A 24,666-nucleotide genomic window follows, 5' to 3' on the forward strand; every position below is an offset into this window, starting at 1 on the left:
ATACTAACATTTATCTTCAAAGCACAAGGATAGCTTTACGATTAGGACAAAGCACTGAAAATTAGTAACAATGATTATTTCTTTGTCTTTGCCTCACTCTTGTGCCTAGTTCTTGTTTGAATTTTGGTGAGATCTCTGATCATGTGTACTGGATATGTTGGAATGATTAGAGGGTGCGGGTGACAATACATGTGACCTTTTTTATGGCTGCTCACTTATCTGAACATTTCATGTTGAGGCCACCCTGTCATTTCAGATAGGTGCCAGGATGTAATTTAAAGTGATCAAAATATGGTTTCATATTAAACTCCTTCCTGATGGGAATCATGGCTTTTTCCATTCAGCACATTTTTTTTGTTTGTTTTTGTTTTTTTTGTTCAAAAAGGCTTTGAGGTAAAGCCTTGTTAGCATGGCAGAAGAGGTGTACTTTACTGGAACTAGTTCATGGCACAGGTCCCACCTTTGGTGATTTTTATTATGATATTTATATGAAGTAATTTATGCACAGAGATACACTGTAAACTACAAAGATGTAAACAAAATACATGGATTCTTATTATTGTGATAATAACTTCATTAGGAAAGGAAGCAACTTGGTGGAGAGTATGAGAATTTCAGGCTGTGGGGCTGGCTTTTTTGGGGAAGAGATTGCGACTCTGGATCTCGGGGTTGTGAGTACAAGTCCCATGTTGGTTGTAGCAATTACTTAAAACAAAACAAAACAAAACAAAAAAAGAAGAAGAAGATAAAAAACAAAAAAGGAATTTCTGGCTGGAAGACACCAGACCCTGTTACCTGAAGGAAGGTGGGCAGAAAGGCAGAGGTCATTTCGAGGGAGACCAGGCTCCAGGTATGGAGTTTAGTCTATTAAGAATCAGTGTGGCTGGGAGGTTTTTCCCTGGAAGAGTGGTTTGACTTCAGAGTAGCCATTGCCTAGAGATGACCCAAGCATGGTGGCACAAAGGGACACTTCAAAAACAAGCTAGGACTATACATTTGTTTCATTTGGTGGCTCAGATAATGAACTCTAATTATACTGAGTTTACTTATTGAAGAGAGGATTATGTTTAGTGAGATACATGTGTCATTAATCAAAGCTTAAAAAAAAAAAAAAGGGGATACTATACTCATCACTTCTGAAACAGTCTCTGCCAAGGTGCTGGTTCTGCAGTAAATAAGCCTCAGCTTATAATCTTCCTAAAGTGCAAACCTTGCTTTCTTTGTGCTGTTTCCCTGTATACTCAACACAGTGTTTTGGAAACCTTCAGTTATCTAAATTCCCATCAGGTGACATTGTTTAATCTAACATTCTCTCTTTCATATATGAAAACAGCTCTAAGGACAAACTGTGGAGCTTTGAACTCTCTGGTGGTTGGGTGGGAATTTCCAATATCTCTCCCTTTCCTCTGTGCCCCGCCCCCTCTCAGGAAAAATCTCAGGCTGCTTTCCCCCAACCCACCCTCCCACCCTACCCAAGCAAGGGCACAAGGGGAAAGAACCTTTGACCTTCACTAAAGGAAGTCATGGTCTAATCAGTGAGGGTTTTAGGCCACCAGGAGTCCACATGTGTAAAAGGTACTTGGAATGAACTTTTTTCTTTTTGGTGTGAAAATTTAGGTCTTTGATACTGAGAGGAAAAGGCAATGCTTTAAAATAACGAATACACCTATTTAAAATATTATGACCAAAGTATCAAAACAGAACCCCTTTACCAAAAAAGACCGCAAAAAATATTTTATTTTGAAGACAGCAATAACTGAAACAAAACAAAACAAAACAAAACAAAAAAAAAACAACACAACCCACACAAAACCTAAAACAACAAAAAGATTTCTTTCAGGTCAAATCTTAAAAAGGTCCTAGGATTACGAAAAGGTCTAAACCCCCCAACCCCTGCTTTCTGAGGGCCTTAGAAAGATTAACACATAATGTTTTAAAAACTAGGGCGCCTCCCTTTTTAAAAACAACCCCTGCCCTCCTTTCCTTAATCATATTGTCCCATTATCACTCATCTAAGTTACACTTTATAAACCGCTTTGATGTGGTACACACATGCAAAAAGTACACAGAGTGGATAAACTTCTACTGTCAATGCTGCCGTAGAGGTATATATTTAGTAAACATTTAGTTACATTATTTTATTTTTGTGAAATGAGAACTGATCGACCAAACCTTTCAAACAGACCCACCAGACGATAAATACCACCATATGTTTGATTCACAGTACATTTGGGCATAAACACTTCAATTACAGCTTTGTGTTTAGTATCAAAAACCTTTTCTTGTGTGCGTGTGTTTTCTCTACAGATCCCGTGCTCTGGATTGCATTCTGAAAATCGCTTATTACAGATAAAGCCCCCTTCCAGGTACGCTTCCGAGAAACATATGTATTTATGCACACAAAGGTGTGTGCAGATCTTTTCACAAACAAATGTCCATATGATGCCTGCGTCGCGCTCCCCTGCACATGCCCACCGCGTGGTGCGCCCAGCCGGCCACGCCGCGCAGCCGGGGAGCCCATGAGGACAGGCTTGCCCCCGAACACGCGGGAGCCCCGCGGGCCTCCCCGGGAAAGTTAACCGGCGTTTCTGCTCTGGCTGCGACGCGAGCTTCCCCGCCCCCACCCGGCCTCGGGCCGCGCGGCCAACACCCAAGCCGCCCCGCACCCGGCCGCGCGCGGCGGTGGGGGCGGGGCGGCGAGTGCCCCGGCGGCGCCTCGCAGCGCCTGCGGGTCTTTATTTTGAAAAGACTGCGCCGCACAGTTCCAGCCCCCAGCACCGCCAGGACGGGAGGGAGCGAGAGGAGCGAGGCCGGCGGAGGCCCCCACCATCCCCCCCCTCCACGCCCCCCCCTGCCGCGCCGCCGCCTCCCCCGCGCCCCCCCCCGGCCGCGGCGCCCCTCCCCCGCCGGCCCCTCCCCCGCGCGCCCGCCCGGCGCAGGCCGCTCGGGTTTGTTTTGCTGCGCGGCCGCCGCCGCCGCGGGCCTCGCGAGCTCATTTGTGCCTGGCTGGTCCCCATTCCTCTCTCCCCAGTGTTGAGTGTCTGAGCCGTTGGCTGCTCCGAACCGTTTGGCTCTTTCCCTTAGTAACAGCTTTTACCTTCTGCCTCAATTCCTCTCCCCGCTCGCGCCCTTCCCCCGCGCGCCGCCTCCCCCCGCCGCCGGCCGCGTGCGCCCCCGCCCCTCCCCCCGCGGCGGGAGCACCTCCGCTCGCCACCTGGGGACTCGCGCCGCGCTCCCCGCCCCCGCCCGCCTGGCGCCCATCCCCCGCGCCCTCCGCTCGCCGGGGTTATAATTGCCTCTCACCCCCCGGAGGGGTTATTTTGGGGGTGGTTGGAGGCGGCGGCGGCGGCGGCGAGGAGGGGAATTTCCTTGTGCCTCCATTCCCGGGAGGGGGGAGCGGCGTCGGAGGCCACCGTTTCCAGGTAAGCGCTGGGGGCCGGACCCCGGGGTGGGGGCGGCCGCGGGCCGGGCGGGGGGCGCGGGCGGAGGCGGCCGGGGGGCGCCGGGCCACGGGGGGGATGGGCGCAAGTGGAACATGCATTTTTCAACTTGGCCCTTTGGGGAGCTGGGGTTTTGGTGGGGGAGGGGAAGGCAGGGAAGGCATTTAGGGTGCCCCATCCCCCCTTTTCCTCTCTCAGGCTTTTTTGAAATGCTCACGTGCCTGCCCACCCCCTACCCTTTCCTGGTCTCCGGGGATCCTCACCCTTATTATGTTGTTGTCCCCGAAAATGTGCACCTCGGCCTTCTCCCCTGCTTCCACCCTTCGTGCATTTACACCCCCTTTTTGTGTGTGTGTGTGTGTGTGTGTGTATGTGGGGGGGAGGCTTTCAGGAAAGAATTTGCAGCAAATTGAATCAAGGAGCCATCATGAGGCCGACTCTTTTATAGCCTATTTTTAGCAGAGGAGAGGGATCTTTTCGGTGCATGTTATTCTGTTAGCCATGGAAATCTGCTCCCCTCCCCAGGCGCGTCCCCGGTGCAGGCGCGGCGACCCGGGCCGGCGTGCTGGGGGCTGCGGGCGGCTGTTGGGGCCGCGCGTCCCGGGCGGGGGCGCCGGCGGGGGAGGGGCGCGCGGCCGCGAGGCCGCACTCCGGGACGTGTTTATTTGTAACTTAGTGCCTTTTATCGTCTTAAGGAGGTATTTGCTAGAGCCTCTTTGAAGTTGGGTTCAGAAGTGTAGAATTGGCAAAGTTATTGCCAGCTTCCTGGTAAGTTTTGGGTGGCACAAAGTCACATTATTTTCTGACAGTGTAAAGGCCACGTTGTGAGGGTGGTTTCTTGGGAACTTCCTCTTTGCAACCGATGTCTTTTTTTTTTTTTTTTTTTTAAACAGAAGCAGACTTTTATTCAAGTGAAATTATTAATCTTAAATGGCAGCTCGAGGGAAACCATGCATGTGTTAACATGTTCAGTATTTTTGGAAGTTCCGAATTTGCTGAAAGAGGCATCACTTTGCAGTGGCAACCGAGATTAAATTTAGGTTGTGAAAATGGTGTGTTTCATGTAAAATTTGGGTTGTAATGGTGTTTAAAAGAATGTTCCTTTTACTAGGTTACCCAGTAACATTCTCTAAAATGATTTGGTGATTACAAATGACAAGTGTTGTTACCTAATTAGAAATTAGATTTTTTTCAATGTCTGGAGTTTACTTAATGCTTAAAATCTTGGACTATGCAGGCACCAAGGTGAGGAGTTTTAATAGCTATGTCATTTACAGTCGGCTTAGGAAGTTTACTATTGGTTTTCTTGTTTTCCCAACAAGAACCTTATGCTGTTTTAAACACGTTTGTTAATAAAATGTAGTGGGTGAAATGATGGGTTATTTTTAGTGTGAATTGCCCCCCCCCCCATGTAATTAAGTAATCATTTGCCTCCTCCTTTTTTCCTAAAGGCTTCTTTATCAGATTGGATAATATAAGGCCCTGGTGGTGGTTTCATCTACTTACTAAAGCAAATTATAAAAAATGTCCTGGTTACACATTGAAGATACAGCAAGTGACTTTTTGGCTTTCCCATTGTGGTTCGTTTTCACTTTTGTTAAATAAGACCTGTGCTACATTGGTGTATTTAAGTAATCCTATTTTCTGGAACTGTGTGTTCTCACCGTTTTAATAAGTTTATAGTCTGGGGAGATAGGGCAGCTTTGTCTCCATGAAAACTCTGTTGTGTTGTATCATGGGAGTTCATGGCAAGCAAGCTTCCAAGATCATCACTGAGGGTTGTAGACATAATTATCATTTACCTGTGGAGGAAGCGTGGGGGAAAGAAAATATGCCTGAGAGTGGTTAAGCATGTGATGTGTGTTTATACTTTATACTCCGAAATCGTGTTTTCCTGCCTGTTTAGAATATGATTTTTCCCCCCAGTTTTCTGTAATGCATTGTGTGATGTATATAACACAGCTATTAAATCCACAAATAACCACTATTTTTTTTGCTATTTGAGTAGTTAAGATTCAGACCTATAGAGTAAAATACTACACTGTATGGAGTAGTAAAACAATATGTATGTGGAAAAAGTTTTTCTTTTCTGGAAGTTAATTAATGGACTTGTTAATGGCTTAAAAATTGTTGCAAGGATCGCCATCAGTTTTTAAAATGCTTTTCTTCTGTATCAACTTCTGTTACTAATATGGGAGACCCATGTGGTAAATGGTGTGGCCCCTTGTGAAGCTTGTATTTTTGCATTGGTTGCCTCAAAGAAGTGAGAATCATTTTAAAACTTTTTACATGTGCCAAGAAATTTTTTTGTTACTTGTGTTCTCAACATCCAATGAAGGTTTATCATGACTACCTTAATATGTGCCTACCAAGAGAATAAGAAGTAACTCTTTTCTGGGAGCCTTTCAAGCTAATAAGCAGAAAGGGCAAAAGCTTAATATAAAAATAGGGGTTACTGATAAAAAGAGATGTGACTAATGGACCTTTGGAGCAACAACCTGTTGAATAAATACATCTGTTCATATGTAGCCATGAAACGTAAGTACAGCCTTGTCAATGAGTAGCTGACAAAGGAATTCTTCTTGTACAAGTTACTCCAACCGTATTACTATAAAGAATTTTTTACTTGATGCACTTTGATGAAGTTAGTAGAAATAATTTGTTGGGTTTATTCAGTTCCTGTGTTTTTTATATAAAAGAGGAATGTGAACGACAGGGGAGAGAGATGCCAGAAATATTGGCACTATCCGGGACTGTAGTTTTCTAGTGCACGTGAATTTGACTCCATTCATAAAAAACATTTACAGTATAAGTCACTAAAATGCAAAAAAAAAGAAATCTGTAACATTAAGACATTTATAATCCCCATAGTATAGAAGGGTTAGGACCAGGGATTGTTTAGTAAGAATGTGGTCCCGTTTGTAGACCACCATAGTGGTGTCTCCTGTTGTGACACCAACAGAAACTTGAGTTAAAAAAAAAAAAAGAAAGCTGTGTGAGAGCACTGATGCTGGAGAGGTTTACTATACACCACCTATGGGATTACTCTCCAGAAGAGTACAATTAATTACCCTGTTAACAAGAGCCAGCGGAAAGGGACTTCACTTGGGTTATGCTCTAGGAAAGGTGTGAGGTGCTTTCTGTGTCATACTTCAGGCTAATCCCATGAAGTAGGGAGTACTGGACTCTGCAGATGATGAAATAGAGAGGTGCAAAGTTAATTCACTTGTCCAAGGCCACAGAGCCATCAAATGATGTGTCAGGGTTCATATCTAGGTCTGTCTGTGAATGCTCGTCTGTGCTCCTTCTAGATGACTGCAACACTGCCAAATTTTCCAGCTGTTTTTGTCAATGTCCTTGCAAAAAATTAGTGTTTTTAATCAAGTTTATAATTCTGTAGTTGGGCAGCTCTAGTGACTGGGTCAAATAATTGCGTGGATAAATGGAATTCATAGGAATCAAACATTATTGTGTTTACTCTCTAGAACCATTTAATAAGGCGCAGTCTTCTTGCAAACTCCTGTATTTCCTATTTTAGGACTGACAGTGGTGAAGTAGCCTCTCCAGGTACTGCCTTCAGAAATAATAAAATATGGTTCTATACCTGCAGTTAAGAAGGAAAAGCAAATAAGAGTATGTCCAACTATCCTTCTGAGTTAGTTTTCCTGAAAATTTGTATAAGAACCTCACATTAAGGCTTTTGTGTAGTAGCATAGTGGTTTGTGGTTTGTCAGGGGTCCTTGAGGCAAACTGCCTGGGTTCAAACTCAGTTGCATAGTCCTTACTAGCTCTGCAACTTTGGGAGAGTAACTCCCTCTTTATCTCAGTTTTCTCTTCTGTGTAATGGGGACAGTCAGCTTTGTATAGTTGAGAAGATTGAAAGAATTGAATGTGTAAGGTGCTGAGAGTAGTGCTTGACATACAAGCATCATGGAAATGTAGGTTGTTAAGGATAATGATGATGGGTTTGGATTTGAGTTTTGCTTCTTTGTATTATATTTTGTGTGCTTGTTACTTATTTTAGTGAGGACATTTCATAGAATACATTTGGCAGTTTTATTTCCTGAGTAAAATCTTTGAAATAAAGTTCGTTTAATGTATTTACTCTTGAAGTTATGATTGAAGGCTTACGTTGAAAAATTTAGATTGGATTTTAACACCAAATATCAAGTTACATTGTGTAGGTACAGTGTTTGGTTTTTTGGGTGACTTTTCTTGGCTGTTCTTTTGTCACTTGGGCTTGGACTTCTTAAATCTTGCACCACTTGAAACATTTTCCACTCTTTAAATAAAGGAATTTTGTTTTTCAGGGCTGAACCCATCAGTACACCTAGGGTCTCCTTTGTAGATTGGAGTGATGACTTTAAGTAGGTTATTGTTTTCTCCAAGCTTGACCTTTCATCTGTGTGCTTGTTTTGTATTTTCAGCTGCCGTCAGGTCAGTTCTATTTGGAAGTTCTGTTGCTCTGACGTATCTGTAAGCCTTGTCTTATTTTCACTTCCCATTTTTTAAAACCATTTTTAATTTAGTAATATTAACTACTAATATAATTTATGTGTCAGGACTACTACACAGCTGCTTTGACAAGGACTTTGACAATCTGAGTGGCTGATACCCAGGTTTTGAAGAGGGAGGAAACCTAGGCTCAGAGGGATTTAGGCCCAACGTACCTGGTTTTTAGGCCAGTATTCTTTGAATGTCCTCAGTCTCTAGAAGGCCAGTATTCTTAACGAGCAGTTTACAGTCTTCACTGTGAATGAATGAAAGACTGAATGAATGGCTTTAGGTGTGCGTTATTGCATTAACTGTTGAGCGGGTTGCTCTGTGCAGCCTTTCTTCTCCATTCTGTCTTCTGTAACTTCTCGGCAGTATAATTTATCTGAAGTACTGGTTTCATCATGTCAGTTTCTTTGCTGGAGAACCCATTATGGATTCCCTTTGCCAACTGGATAGAGTTCATAAGCTTCAGTGGGGCTTTTAAAGCTCTCTTCTCCCTATTCAGCTCTATTTCCCTCTCTTCCCTGACTATTTAATTCTGGCCTGCCTATCAGAGACTGCAGTTTCGCCATACTCCTTACTCCTCTGCTTTTGCTTATGCTGTTCCTTCCCTTTGTCCTTTCTGTATTCTAGTTTCAGTCCTACTCCTTTGCTGAAGCTTTTTCTGGCCATCTTGACTCAGGATAGTTCTTTACTGAGATTCCGTTTTGTTTAACGACTATCACAAACTCCATTATTATTTACTGTTTCATGGGTTTGTGTCTCATTCATAGCCCCAACTACGTGTTCTGTTTTTTTTTGAAGGAAAGGACCTTTTTTCTTACGGTATTAGCAGAATTTTTGATTTTTGTACCCTGCCATCTGTGTGTATTAGACTGGATTATTTCTACAGGGGACCATGTTAAAATAAGCAGTGATGGATCCTGTACTGCTGGTGTTGATATTGTAGAAGTTTCTTTCTGAATTAGGCCTTCACGATTTAGGTATACTATGGTAGCACCTGCTAATTGGAGTTTTAATGCCAGTGTTGATGAGGAAGAGAAAAAAAACTTTATCAAAATTTAGAATGAAATAAAAGTTGCTAGTTTTGTCCTCTTAATCCTGTAATTGTAGCCATGACATTGGTGAAGAACCTAGTCTGGTTGGGAGTCCTGTCACACTAAGTTGGCTTTGTTGGTTATATTTGTTACAATGAAATTTAAGATTTTGGATTTTATTTTTTTTTAATTTCTTTGTGTTTTTTGCTTGTTATTTTCTCTGTAGTGTGCCAAGTAAGGTGGTGTTTTAAGCTTTGTTTGACAGCATTCTGACATTGGAGTCTCATTTGAGTCACTACTGTGAGGGTTTTAACACTCCAGATAGAGTGTATATATTGTATAGTGTAAATGGGTTTAATCTACCAAAAGAAAGTCATCATAACCATCTCTCTCCAGTAGGTAAGGCTGTGGTATATCAGTTCTACATAACCTGGGTAATTTATTCTAAAGTGACTAAAGTTGGTATTACATCCTTTTGAAATTTTTAATATTTGGAGTGCTAAAGTATGAGCTTTCAGCATAATTTTATTTGCGTCAAACAAAATGAGTTGATTGTTACCCTGGTTTCTGAGAGCTTAGATTCTTAACTTAGAATTAATACAATCAAATTGTAAAGGTCATGTTGAAAGAGGAACAATTAAATTTCAGTAAACATAGAAAGAGTATCCAGATTAAGGAAAAGATTTATGTGAAATGAATAGTTTGAAGAGTGAATGAGGAAGAATAGGAATTGAATGTTTAAACTGGGGAGTTTGCCACTTGTTTTCCTCTTATGTGATTGTAAATTTTTTCAGGAGCTAGAACAGAAAAGAGCATGGAAAATGCAGGTCAGAGATGGTTATTTCAGTATCTTAATAGAATAATTTTTCTTCCTATGAAATTGTACTCTGGACTCTCCAACTTTTATTTTCAGTGAGATGTTTAAAATTTTTAATTACCTTAAAACAAAACCAGTGAAGAATTTTTACTTTTTTTAGGAATTAGGTATCACTGTACTTCTTCTTATCTTCATTTTGTCTGGGATCAAAGGTGGTATCAGTACTTTTCTTTCTCTTTTTTTCCTTGTGCCCTTTTTAGCACACTGTGTGATAGGACGTTGTAATGAGATAATCAGTTGTTAAGTGGATGTTTGCTTTATTGTTACTGTGCATCTACTTGAATGGTGGGTAGCATTTAAACATGGATTCCGGCATTAAGCAAATGAAGTTTTACCATTTTTTGCAAAGCCGTAGTTACATGGGTAAATCATTTAGTTTCTAGAAATGCATATGAAGAAGGGTCATGTGAAGTGTTATGTAAAGTTAGCTAATTCATTCAAGCAATAGGTATATAATCAATTACTGTATTAAAATTCCAAGATTCTGTCATTTAATTTTATGTAATTTTTTTGAGGAAGATCTACATGGAAAATTTGCTTAGAGTGTTTAAAGGCTAAAAATCTATAGCCTTACATAGAGTAATAGAAAGCATTTGGCATTAGCATAAGCAAACACCTCCAGAGAAGTTATAATAATAGTATATTTTGCTAGTTACCTTCAACTGCTAATAGAATACAGTTTATAGGTTAGTGAGAGGTGTTTTATGCTTCTCCCTTAATTTGAACAGGCTAATTGGGTAGAGTGTATACTAATTTTGTTCCATTTCTATTTTTTGGCTATCAGATGTCATTAACTCACAGTATAAGGCAATTGGGTCATCTACTTTGGGTTTCTGAAATAAGGTAATGGAAATAGATAATGAATGAATTTTCTTAATGTCTTTTTTTACCCCCGGTATAATTGTTCTTTTATGGGCTAGAATTTGTCATACATGAGTGAATTTTTAGTTTCTATTTGTAGCTGTAGTAGTGTTCTTTGGCACCTTTTTATATAAAAATGTGATATATTCTGTACTTAAATTTTGGCCCACTGAAGTGATGAGTTATCTTTAAATCACCTTTCTCGGTCTTCATTAATAAGAAATGAACATTTGTGAGATCATAGACTGGGGTTAGGAGTGCAGTTTGTTACTGTGTTAGGGAAATAGTCTTCCTATTCTGTGTAAAAACTAACATGCTCTCATGAGGGGTGGGGTTACTTCTTTGACCTTGGACTTCCTTCTGTCCTACTAACAGATAACATCAGTGAGAAATGTTTTGTGTGAATTGTTCCTTTACAGATTTGTTTAGAATTGATGTTCTTGACTTTCTTGTTAGTATTTATGGGATATATCTCAAAAATACATTTAAGTGAAAAAAACAGAGGCAGAAGATGAAGTCTGCTGCCATTTTAGTTTATAAAATGAGAAGAGTAGAAAGGACATAAACATGATGGGAGGGGGTATGAGTTCCGTGTCTGTGTTTTATGTGCTTAGGATGACTCCAGAAAGGTACACAGGAGACTAGTAACAATGATTTTAGGGGGTGGGGTTGGGATGGGGTGATCATGTGGTCAGATGTGGGAGAAACTTACTTTCATGGATAATCTTTTGAACTGAATCTTGCAATGCGAGTATTACCATTTTGTAATAAGTATTGATTTCGAAAAATCAAGGCATCTGGTTAGGACTTCTAAATCTTTCTTTTGCTTTCAATTTGGACAGTCAAAAGAGGAAAAATTTATTTATTCCCATGTTTTCCAGTTTTTAAAAAGAGTTGGAATTGCGTACATTTCACGAACACTTCTTTTTATTTCTCAGATTTGTTGACAAAATTAGAGCCACTGAGTGATTAGAAGCTGTTAGTTATGTTTCATGATTGGGTGATCAGAGCAGTTGAAGTATTTAGTGGTAGTGATATGATTTTCAAGTCCTGTCCAATGTTGATAATTAGGAATTAATTCAGTGGCAATATTAGAAGGAGATAACTGGTACAGAAGTATATAGATGTTGTTCGATTTCAAAGGTGTTTTGCCAAGGGTTTGGAAATCTGGTGAGAATTATGTTTCTTATAATTCATTAGTTGATTTTCAGTAATTTTGATAGTCTTTGGTATAATAGGATTTGTGGGACCATAGATTCTAATATGCACAGACCCTGCCATGACTTGTGAATTTTAGATGTATGTATTGTTGACACAAAGGAGACAGATAAATTAAATTCTCATTCCATTTTAGGTTGCAGTTGGTGTTACTTGTAATTGTTCATTGGTTGTTTAGTGTACTGTAAAAGATTGTGCCTACTAGTTGTGCTTATCATTTTCAACTTAAGCTGGAAAATTTCAAGAGAAAGGTGGTACCTGTTTTTGTACTTTTAATTCTGTTTCAGTGTGACCTGCTTCCCTCAGAGTTTTGCCTCTCTCTTTAGTGATAAGGGGCTAGGTAGGGTGTGTGTCTGATCTTAGGTAATTACCTCTTAACTGTAGTATGTTTAGTGTGGTGAGCAGCTCAGTCTCTGGAGCCTGGCATACCTGGCTTGTCGCCCCTACTTATTAGTGGCATGGCTTTGGACAATTATGTAACCAATCCATTTGGTTTCCACTGTGAAAAATGGAAAAAAAGAATATTTAATACTCATAGAGCAGTTGTGAGGATTAAAATGTGAATGTATGCTTTAGTTATAAGGGCCAGCACATAGGAAGCACTCAATAAATGCTTGCTACTACTTGGTAGCTTTGTTAGCTATAGCAGCAATAGCTGTTGAGAGAGGGAGCAAAGTGACACTTGTCGAGGCTTCCTGTGGTGACTGCAGGGAACTGGATGCTAGAATTCCCGATTCAGAGGGCTATGACTGCATTTGGTGATGGAACTTTTGTTGCTCTAATTCTCTAAAATGAGAATGTGGGGACGCCTGGCGAGGTCCGTTGGAGGAGCATGTGACTCTAGATCTCTGTCTGGCTCCTGAGTTTGAGCTCCATGTTGGGTGTAGAGATTACCTAAATGAAAATAAAACTTAAAATGAGAATGTGTACTGTGTTTCGTTTCTAATACATACGTCGTTTTGTATAATACTTTGTATTGAGTTTGGTCATATCTTGATATTTCAAGAAAAAAAATGTTACTACCTTTCTTAAAAAAGAATTCTGTTTGCTTTGATCAGACACTGCTCTCTGGCTCTCCAGTGGATGCTGCTTGTGTGGATCAATGATTTCAAATACACATATTACATGGTAGGCAAACTTTGATTTGCACTTTCATATATATGACATGACAGGGTATGTATGTGTGCAAAAATACTGAAGTAAGTTGCTTCAATAGCTGGTACACCTTTTCTGTAGTTTCTGATTTAAAAACATGATTTTACAAAGTTCTAATTTGATTTTATTATTTTATAAGTGATAATGATTTTTTTTTTTTTACCAAGTTTAGGGAATACTGGTTTAAAGTAGTGTCAAATTATAATTCTCTTAAGCTTTATGGGTTTAGAATCAGTAATCAAAATTAGAAACAAATTTTCATTTTGAATGATAAACATAGCACATTTATTGGTGCTAATTTCTTTAGGTAGTATTCTGAGGCTCTGTTAGGATTCTGAAGTTCTGATCCTCCAGTTTTATAAAGTATGTAAAGTAAGATACAAAGGATAAGGAAATTTGATTGCTAATAAAAGGGAATTCAGGAAAAATTTTTGAGGGTTAATGTGCAAACAGATTAAGAACTATGAATGCTTCTCATAAAGAACAGTAATTGGGGTACCTGGGTGGCTCCGTCGGTTAAGCATCTCTGTTTGGTTTAGGTCAAGATCTTAGGGTCCTGGAGTTGAGCTCTGCGCCTGGCTCCTCACTTGGAAAGGAATCTGCTTGTCCCTCTCCCTGTGCCCCTCCCCATGCTCCTGCAAGCATGCATGTATGGGTGCGTGCTCTCTCTCCATAAAAATAATCTTAAAAAAAAATAGAGAATAGTAATTATTACCAAAAGAATAACCATCATACTCAGTTTCTTACATTTCATTAAAGAGATTTGGGTATATTATTTTATACAGTTTAAAAACTGCTATACCACAGCATGTTGGCTGAATGAAGTTAAACCATCTGATTGAAGATTAAGGTTCCTTCTATGAGAGTCTTAAATTGACATCCTGGCCTGTGACCACTAATCATCTGTTTCTTGCACAGACCTCTCCTTGATTGAATTGTAGAATCCTGTCTCAGTAGGCAGGGCCTTCTTTGAGGACAGTTGTTTTTCACCCATCTTTATTGTTCGCATCTGATACAGTGCTTAGCACAGCCTTCAGTGATATTTTAATTAACTCTTTATAAATCAAAGTTTTAAAATTCATCATTAAAAATGTTTTGAGGCTGTCATGCACATTGAGTGGGGGAGGGGCAGAGGGAGAAGAGAATCTCAAGCAGCCTCCACACAGTGTGGACCCCCAGACAGGTTCAATCTCACAATCCTGAGAACATGACCTGAGGCCATATCAAGAGGCGTATGCTTAACCCAGGAAGCCAGCCAGGTGCTTTTAAATCAACAGATTTAAAAAGTACCAGGGATGGTACATTTAAAAGATAATTATTTTCACTTTTCTCAGAATGTTGTTAAAACAGGTAAGGTATTATGAAATGAGAACAGAATTTATCTTTGAAGGTTTTGTATTAGTTACTCTTTTCTCCTTGTCTGTAGGAAAGTACTTTTTGTTGAAATAGATCTTAATCTTTTGTATCTTTAGACCCTCTGCTTCTTGAATGTGAGTATGTTTTCTAGTTTGGTGCTCCTCTGCTTGGTTTGTTCCCTTTTTTGGGTCATATACTTTCATGAGTAGCTAGTTGCTTTACTTCATCTAGTCTTGTTTGCCCTTACTGCATTTTCTTCTTAATGTGACTCATGTATGTTCTAGTAGATAACATTGGTTGGTTCATTTGGTCTGACAAATCAACGTAGAGGTGACTTCCTGCAAGTGAGAACTGGTACTAACAGGAAGAGTTACCTGTTTTTTATCGTGTGTAATAGCATACTAATGAGCTTTGATAAATATGATAAATGCACATGGCATAATTTACAGAAATTGCATATATTGTTTTCTAGAATACCCAGTGGAAATATTTATACATACTGTTTTGCTTGGCACTGTGTAAAAGGTGCTCAGTAAATGTCAGTTTTCTTCCCTATTCCTTATCTGATGGGTTTTTCATCATACTCACTATAAAATCTGAAAGTCCTTCCTTAGACTGTGAGGGACCCCCACCACTAATCTGCCCTGTGACCACCTCAAGTCCTTACCTTGTGTCACATCACCCTTCTTCCCCTTGTTCACTGTGCCTGGCCATACCAGCTGCACTCCCACTGAACAAGCTTGTTCCTGTCTCAGTGCCTTAATTGCTTTGCTCTCTGCCTCAGGCTTTGCCCTGAGATTGTCATATGGCTAATTCTTTTATGTCCTTCAGATTGCAATTCCAGTGCTACCACCTGAGAGGTCACACTGAAATAGTTGCTCAGTCCTTAGTCATTTTCAGTTTCCTCATAGCACTTACCTCTCTGAAATAGCCTTGATCATTGTTTTTGTTTGTTTGTTTTACTCATCTCTGGAACTTATACTTTATAAGAACAGGGACGGGTTCTGTCTTGTCACTCCAGGACATAAAGCAGGACCTGGTAGGTGTTGTGTAAATATTTGAGCAAATTGTTCTCTCAGAACTGCTTTTGTAACCATCTGATAGCTTTAACCTGGTTCATCCTTACAGCAGAATACTGGAAATAACTCATTAAAGGTCAGCATTTAGGGGAGGGTCAGAAGAGGCTTTATTACATTGGTATTTACCATCTGGAAGCCCAGGGACATATGTGAGTGCTGGATGCTTTTCTTGGAGGAACTACTTACAGATGGTATTTGAATCAATCTGGAAAAAAAAAGTAAATGGTTAATTGATGAACCAATTTGAAAATGTGGTTCTGTTATAATAAATATTAGATTTTAAGAAGTAACACTTGATTTTTAAGTTAAAGTACATATTCAAGTTTATGATGACAACTAGATACCCATTTTACAATTTGCTTTTAGTTACATTTACCTGTGATAATTCTGTTATGGATTAATCTTGGCCAGTTTCACCAAGTTGGTGTATGAATCCGAGCTCTTAGTTGTACAATAGAAACTCAATTCAAGTTAGCGTAAGCCAAAAAGGGGGATTCATTGACACATGGGATCTCCAAGTGGATTGAGTAACTCAACTAGGGGAAGAACATTGAGGCTGTAAGGCTTTAGGCACAACAGGACTAGAGCCATTTGAATGTTAACAGAAATCTCTGCTGACAGAATGTGTGTGTTTTGGTAGGTTAGTTTCATTCTCTCACAGAAGATTTTGACTTTCTTCACGTGGTGGAAAATATAACTTGTCAGTGCCAAGAGTTTTCTGTCCTTTGTTTTCCCCTGCTGTAGAGGAGGGATTGTCTCTATCTCATTTGGAAAATTCTTGAACTACTGATTAGTTTGGTTTGGGAAGTTGCCCACCATGGCCAGAGGCCATATAGAAACTGTAGGTGTGTCCAAGTTACCTGGTGGGGGTTGGGGTTAGAGCAATGGGAATGACAGTTGAGTAAACAGGGGAGCTGCTGGGCAGACAGCCTTTTTTCCCCATCTGCCACACCAAAATGTGTGCCCATTTCTACTTGGGAAGGTTGTGCCATTAATCAGTGATAGATTGTCACTTAAATTTCTCTTTTAACTGGAACTGGCACATACTTTATTGTCAATCTTTTCAAATGGATATCACTTAAAATAAGAAGTTGAGGTTCCTCTTGTGATAGTAACTGTAATCTTATGTACACTGTGGCTAATATGAGTGTTATGAATTTATCTTCTCAGAATGAGTTACATAGTAAAAAATTTGATACTATTTGTTCTGGCTTTGTTTTTAACATCATTCTGCTACTTTAGCAGCCAATGGAAGCCTAAATTTGATGGCAGCTGTTAGAAAATTATCAGTAGGTTAATTATACATATTTAGGGGACATTTTAGATCTTGAGGAAGATACAACTACCTAGCATATAGCAAAGTTAGTGAGTTGTATATTCTGAGCAGTTATTTTTAGTAATACTTCATCAGTCCATTAAAATAAGAAAATTGTTAGCCATGTAGAAAAGAAGTAACCCAAGAGATAGTAATTTTGTGAACTTCAGTTGCTTCATTTTTAAAGTACTGAGGTGCGTTTCTGAAGGTCTCTTTTGGATCAAATGTTCTTTGACCCTATGATTGCATATATAATTAAAAATTAAGTCTGTGTTCATCAGCCAAATTAAGTGGGAAATAATGCAGTACTGATTTCTTCAGGTTAATTATTATCTGAACTGGTTTTTCCTAAAGAAATATTTCTCTGACATCTTCTCCATTTTGAACAGATTATTGTCAGGGAAAATATTTTTTTAGATATCTGAAGAAGGAACTTCTATTTTATCCATTAATCTCTGAGTTCTGATGTATTTGTTACCTCCCATTTTATCATTGGGAAAACTAAAAGAAATGGCACCAAACATATTGATGACAATTTTTTCTTTCACTACCTTATTTTTAATTATATGATTATTGACTATCATAGCCAGTAATATATATATTTTTTTAGCAGTTTAGGTTTGATCTTTGTGTGCCACACATTTTAGAAATTGCACTAAAAGTATGTCTAAGTACAATGAGAAAATGCTGTTTACATGAATAATTTTTTAACTAAAATATATGTGAAGTGATACCCACATTAACTACTAATTTAAAATCTGTGTGTGTTAAAAGAATTTACAATGAAAAACAGATGTGTGAGTGGTATAACAGAAGAGCATAAAGATGCCAAACATATTGGTCTTTTCTGGGAGAGTTTGGTTTATGTGTAGCATATGGTTGGTGAATTGTAGAGTGATGAGAGCCAACAGAAAAGGTAAGCAGGGGTCATATCATGAAGTGACTTCTTTGCTGTGTTAAGGGATTTGGACATTCTTCTGTGACAGGAAACTCATGAAGGATTTTAAGCAGAACAGCAGGATTATGTTCCAGCCCTGTTGATGTAGTGCAATGAAGGATGAGCTGATGGTTTGAGAAGGAAAGGGGCTTAGCTCTGAATGGGAGAAAGTTGAGCTGGTAGTGTGATGATGGGTGAGAATGTCACCACGTAATTTAGAGAGTATTGCAGATAGGTCCACATTTCTGAATTCTGAAAGAAAGCATTTGAAAATTCAAGAGAGAGATACTAAAAAGAGCTGAGCATCAAAATTTTCTCTCTGGCTCTCTTTCCTTGTGGAGAACAGGGGTATAAAGAATGGGGGTCTGTAGGGATGAGGAATTAATATGATAATCCAGATAGCTAATGGACAGAAACTGGAGGGCAACACCAGGCTTGGGAGGGGTGGAGGGGGGTGGGGGGAGAAATGGCCAGAAATGGCCATATGGGAATGGGAAATTTCCTTCTCATCATGACACTTTAACCAAGGGGTAATTAAATTAGGTGCTGATTTGAGAATAGTTATAAACATAGATTGGTATAGAATAACTAGTTCATGAAGTTTCTAGTGAGTGTAATTTTTATGGAGTTCTAGGTTAATTACTATGTATTTTCAAAACTTTTCTAAAGGTTTTACATTAACATGAGTAATTTGAATCTCAGTTTGATAACTTTAGGAAGTTGATCTGAATTAAGTACTGTTTAATTAATTAAAATTACATAAATATTGCTTTTTAAAAAACTATCTTGAAATAACTTTAGACTTATAGAAGAGTTGCAAAGATAGTGCAGAATTCCTGTGTACCCTTCATTCAGCTTCCTCATCTTACATAACTGTTGTGCTTAGCAAATGTAAGAAATTAACATTGATAACAATTAACTAAACTACAGACTTTATTCGGATATTCCCAGTTTGCCCCCTCCTCCTTTTTTTTTTTTTTCCTATTTAGGATTTAATCCAGGATCTACAAGTCAACAGGAAATAATAAGAACTCGAAGAAAGCAAAGGTTGCTTTTAGGAGCATATGGGAGGGAGTTCTTAACACTCTCTTGGGCCAGGTAGAGAATGGAGCAAGTCCTGGAAAATGAGTATATCTTAGTTGGATGTGGGATTGAGTGGGGAGGTAGAGGAAAGGTAGGAGGAAGGGAAGCCATTTCATGATGAGTAATAGCAGTACAATGACTACTAGGGTTAATAATTTATGAATTAGATTAATTTATGAATTACAGGTAAGCACCTGGCTATGAGAGGTTATGGTGGAGGGGATGGGAAGAAGTGGTGGCAGGATCCGTATCATGAAAGTCCTGAAGGTAAACTAAGGCATTGGAAAGTTGAGGGACTTTTGAAGGAATTTGAGTTGGAAGGTGATGTAGTCAAACCCTCTTGACATCACCTTGGCGTTTCTCTTGACTTCTAAGAGGCTATTGCTATGATAGAGGTAAAAAGTGAAAGTCCTATCTAAGAACTGTGACAGGAGTTCTCAGATGTAGGGTGAATCAACAGGAGAGCTTATTAAACACACATTTTAATATTGTTCAGCTCTATCCCCAGAGTTTCTGATTTACTGGATTTGGGTTGGAGCCTCAGAATTTACTTTCTTAGTAGATTCCCAGGTGATACTACTGATGCTGATATTGCTGGTTTGGGGACCACACTTGGTATTCTCTGGACTGTGATACAGAGAATGAAGAAAAGTGAATAATAGGTGGAGGGATTTAAGGAGGTGGCCACTGGATATTTACACTTTCTGATCTTTTTGTTCACTGCTCATATGCTCTCTTGATCTTGGTTTCTTATGTCCTTTAGAGTTGCTGGTTTTTTTGACTAGTGAGGAAAGGGTGGGATTAGTTTTTGAAAGCATTTATGTGGACATATATGCAGTTTGTTCTGTATATTAACTGAAAAGTTGTATGCTCCCTCCATTACTAGAAATCTGTGTCATTTCTCTGTTGAGGTCTGATTATAATAGCAACTGGTTTTACGGTGGTGCTGCCTAGTGTACATGCAGTGCCTAGTTTCCAAAATATTTCAGTGTGGTACAGTTATTTCAGATAGTTTTTTTTTAAAGCGTATATGGTATGTCTCTTTAGCTTTGACTCTTGAATGATGTTCCAAGGAGAAATATGACTGAAAGGGGAATTTGATTTTTTTAAAAAAATAATTATTCATCTGAACATGTCAAAATAGTGTTGTTTTTTTTTTTTAAAGTATGAATAGTTTTTAAGATTTGGAGATTTAACTTTTTTTTGGTTGCAAGGTGGTTATAATTACTTTTTCTTTAGACTGGTGATTATACAGTATATAACTCTAGAATTAAAATCTGTAAAGTTTGTATCCATAAGATTCAGTTCTTAATGAAATATGGACATACTGAATTGATAAATCTCCATTTTTCTCTGTTGACTCATCAGTATTATCCAAGAAAATAATAAAACGTAAGGGCATGTGAGTGGCTCAGTTGGTTAAGCGCTCCACTCTTGATTTCAGCTCAGGTCATGATCCTCAGGACGCTGAGATGGAGCCCCATGTGGGACTCTGTGCTCAGCGTGGAGCCTGCTTGAGATTCTCTCTTTCTCTCTCTCTCCACCCCTCATCCACTTGTGTGCATGATCTCAAAAAAAAAAAAAACAAACAACCACAAACGAAATTAAAAGAAAATGTAAGCACCATCACTACATTAACAGTTTTCATTTTGTTAAAAGGACATAAATAATGTGTGTGTATGTAAACATGCATTTAAGTCTTAGGGTTCAAGAATACTAAAATAGTAAAGGAAAGCAAATTTTGTGAAAGGTTAGAGGACAGAATGATAAGCTGATTGCTTAGATTAAGATGATTGGTTATGGAGATAGATACAAGTTTTTAGAGATATATGCCTTTTTCAAACTTGGACAAAGTAGTGCTTAATATTTCCTATTCAGTTGTAGTAACTTAAATTCAGACTATCGAGGGGGGCCTGGGTGGCTCAGTCGGTTAAATGTCTGCCTTTGGCTCAGGTCATGATCTCAAGAGTCCTGGGATCCAGCCCTCCATCGGGCTCTCTGCTCTCCCTCTGCCCTTCCCTGCCCACTTGTGTTCTCTCTTGCTTGCTCTGCTCTCTCAAATAAGTAAATAAAATATCTGTAAGAATTCAGACTTGATACTTTTTAAGGATTAAAAATATAACAGCAAAATAGGGGCACCTGGGTGGCTCAGTGGGTTGGGCCCCTGCCTTTGGCTCAGGTCATGGTCTCAGGGTCTGGGATCGAGCCCTGCATCAGGCTCTCTGCTGAGCAGGAAGCCTGCTTCCTTCTCTCTGCCTGCCTCTCTCTGCCTACTTGTGATCTCTGTCAAATAAATAAACAAAATCTTAAAACAAACAAAATCAGATTAAGGTACTTTTTCTTTTGGAGAATCTAAGGTCATTAGATATTTTGCACATTTATACAATTAACTGTATAGCAAGTCATATATAGGAAGTGAAGCTGATAACTCCTTCAAAAATGATCTGATGTTCTAATAATGTGAACATGTTATCTAAGCAAAAGTATTCTTTCTCCTCTTGTTCCCCAAGACCCCCCATTCATTTACTTCCCTGGAGTCAGCCAGTGTTACCAGTTTCCTCTGCGTCTTTTCAGAGATATACTATATGCTATGTAAAAAAGCCAGTAAGTGTGTACTTGACGTCCTCTCCTTGATATTGCTATAAACACAAATGGAGTCATTGCTGTAACTTCTTTTTTTTCACTAGTATGTTTGGATTTCAAATCAACACTTAACAGAGCCTTCCCTCTTTTTAGTGGTGGTAAGGTATTTTATTCTGTGGGTATACCATAATTTAACTGGTTCCCTCAGTTGATGGATATTTAAGTTGCTTTAGTCTGTTGCTATGATAGTGTTGCAGTGAATAACCTTGGTGCATGTATCATTGTGTATGCATGCAAGGGTGTCTGATGATAAATCACTAGAATTGAAATGGCTGGATCAAAGGATGTGTATCTTTGAAAGTAGGTAACTACTACCAGACGGACTTCACAGAGGCTTCCTGCTCCCAACTGGAGTGTCTTTGCCTATACTCTTGCCAACATAGAATAGTGTTGCCAAATGTTTTGCTCTTCCCTAAACCAATAGTAAAGATGGTATTTTAGGGCGCCTGGGTGGCTCAGTGGATTAAGCCTCTGCCTTTGGCTCAGGTCCTGGTCTCAGGGTCCTGGGATCGAGCCCTGAATCAGGCTCCCTGCTCAGCGGGGAGCCTGCTTCTCCCCCTGCCTCTGTTTGCCTCTCTGCTTCTCTGGCTACTTGTAACTTCTCTCTCTGTCAAATAAATAAATAAAATCTTAAAAAAAAAAAAAAGATGGTATATTAGTGTCTATTTTTTTTTTTTTTAAAGTAAACTGCATGCCCAATATGGGGTAGATTTTACAAGCCCAGAATTAAGAGTCACATGCTCCACTGGCAGAGCCAGCCAGGCACCCCTTGTTTTTTATTTTTTTGAGTGGGGTTGAGTGTCTTGTATATATTTGAGTCGTTTCTTTTAGTGGACTATTGTATTTTGGACTCTTCCACCATTTTTAATTGTGGCATAGTTACATAAGGTAAAGTACATAAATTTTAAATGTATAATTTTGTAAACTTTATTTGAGATATAATTTACTTCCAGTAAAAATAACAGATTTTAAATGTACAGTTTTGGTGAGTTTTGGCAGCTTTATATGACCATAAAATTCATCCGGGTCAAGATTTAGAACATGACCTCACCCAGAAAGGAGTGCCTTCAGACCCCCCTTTCATTCAGTTTTCTTCTCTTTGCACTTCAGGTAAACACTTTTCTTCTTTTCTCTTACTGTAAATGAATTTTTGTTGTAGTATCCATGCATATCACTACCAACAAGATCAAGCTACAGGACATTTCCTGCCATGCAGCAGACTCCATTGTACTCTCTCCCGTGCTCTCCCCACCAAAAGAGACCACTCTACTGGACTGTACCCACTGCGGAGCATAGATTAGTAGAGCTCAAGCAAGACTTGTTTTCTTTTCCATTGCTATGTATATGGATATAGCACTATCACTTACCTTTTTGTGGAAGGACGCATTTGGGTTTTTCCACCTTTGGGCTGTTTTGATTAAAACTGCAGTTAATATTCCTGTGTGTGTGTGTATATGTGCATTTTGGAAGATTTAAGTACTTGTATCTTTTTGGTGTATTAGAAATGGAATTGATGGGTTACAGAGTATATGTATGTGTGTGTTTAACTTTAGTAGATACTGGCAAACAGTTCCTCAGTTTGTACCAATTTGTACTTGTGCTAACAGTGTTTGAGAGTTGCACTTGTTCCGTATCTTTTCTGGCACTTAGTATTTGTCCATTCTGTCAGTTTTAGCCATCCTGGTGGGAGTACAGTAGTTTCTCATGGTGATTATAATTTGAATTTTGTTGGTGACAACTGATGGTGAATGCCTTTTCATGAGTTGATCGTTGATTTGTTGATGCATGTTCTTTAACTGGGTGATTGTCCATCTTGGAGGTTTTTGGTTTTTTTTTTCCCCAACATGATCTGCAAATATATTTTTTAGTGGTTTTCCCAGTGTGTCTGCAAATACATTTTTTTAGTGGTTTGCAAATACATTTTTTAGTGGTTTGCCATATGTCTTTTGATTTTCTGGCAAATTTGCTGGATTTGGTATGTAAGGTTTAAAAGAGAGGCTAACGATTGTTTCAGATTTTTCTCTCCATCCTGTAGAATGGCTTACTGCCATTGTACAAATGTTGTTACTGATTGTATACTTAAAAGCAAGGACAGAGATGACAAGATGCTAGCTGGCCCACACCAGTTATAACACAAAGTCTGATTTTACACTGTGTTTTTTAGTTAATGAATACAGTATGAAATCAAAGAAATGCATTTTTTTCTAGATTGACCTGTTTGAATTATTGCCCTAATTTAAATAAATAAAAATATTTGTCCTGTTAAATGACTGTAGTTTTTACACGTGTGTGTGTGTGTGTGTGTGTGTGTGTGTAAAATTTAGTTCATAAAGGGGGAAAATAAACTGTTATGTGTGTGGCTGAACTATTTACTGCCTTTGGGTATTCACAGCCTTGCCCAGTGTTTCTTGGGGGAATCGGTCTGGTGGTCATCATACAATCCTTTATGTAGAATTATACATTCTTACTACTGAATTCAGAGTCTTTGACTTGATTTTATTAATTGAAAACGGAATTAGCCTAACAGGTTCATTAGGTACATAAAAATGTGAAGTAGTGCAGGAAATAATCTGTTTACCTACTGCTTGTAGAAATCTCTAGTAAGAGATTTGGGGAAAAGAAAAAGGGCACATAGACTAGCTAAAATAACGATATGAAAAGTGAGAAAGGCAAGAACTGGCAGGGTTATCGAGATAATAGGAAGGCAGAACAGAAAAATGGCAAATCATAACTTAGAATATAACAAATGGACAAGTATGGTGTTAAATAAACATTTATCAAATAAAAAAAAATCCCTAGGCGTGTTTGTGTATACTTATGTACATAAGATTGTTATTTAACTGGATTTGATTGTTTAGTACTTAATTATACATTTATAACTTTATTAAGGATTCTAGAGTGTTGTAGACTTTAGACTTGTTTGATTTGGGGCTCTTGAGTTTTCAATAAAACCCAGTAATTGAGAGGTTGATGAAAAAGCAGAAGTTATTAGAAAGTATCTCGTGAACTTGGTGCAGGGATATGTCCTGGAATCGGAAACAGTGGGAACTAGGGACTCAGTGGAGTCTGTGTTGGACATTATTTCATTCCCTTTTCTCTCTGTAGACCAGATAGTTCTTACATGGTCCACCAATCCACAAAACATGGCATCCAGCAGCTCTTTAATTT

At 39.0% G+C, this 24,666-nt stretch overlaps 1 protein-coding gene and 1 long non-coding RNA gene across 8 annotated transcripts in view; one reads left to right on the forward strand and one right to left on the reverse strand.

The window, feature by feature from the left end:
• LOC116588905 overlaps nucleotides 1-3,988 on the reverse strand; it is a 122,053-nt gene extending 118,065 nt beyond the window's left edge. Inside the window, exon 1 of the long non-coding RNA XR_004285121.1 lies at nucleotides 3,704-3,988. This is a non-coding gene — a long non-coding RNA (uncharacterized LOC116588905). The remainder of the gene's footprint in view (nucleotides 1-3,703) is intronic.
• TBL1XR1 (TBL1X receptor 1) overlaps nucleotides 1-24,666 on the forward strand; it is a 170,051-nt gene that overhangs the window by 559 nt on the left and 144,826 nt on the right. For 2 of the 7 annotated variants that reach the window (XM_032340542.1, XM_032340587.1), the window contains exons 1-2: nucleotides 2,971-3,422; nucleotides 12,989-13,058. The gene's annotated coding sequence lies outside the window, so the exon portion shown is untranslated. Of the gene's footprint in view, nucleotides 1-2,307; nucleotides 2,367-2,970; nucleotides 3,423-4,066; nucleotides 4,209-12,988; nucleotides 13,059-24,666 lie in introns of those variants that run through there. The other 5 variants (XM_032340550.1, XM_032340560.1, XM_032340605.1 and 2 more) reach the window with 5 other exon arrangements.

The sequence above is a fragment of the Mustela erminea genome, chromosome 1 (assembly GCF_009829155.1).
Source record: "Mustela erminea isolate mMusErm1 chromosome 1, mMusErm1.Pri, whole genome shotgun sequence".
In the NCBI taxonomy this organism is placed as follows: Eukaryota; Metazoa; Chordata; class Mammalia; order Carnivora; family Mustelidae; genus Mustela; species Mustela erminea.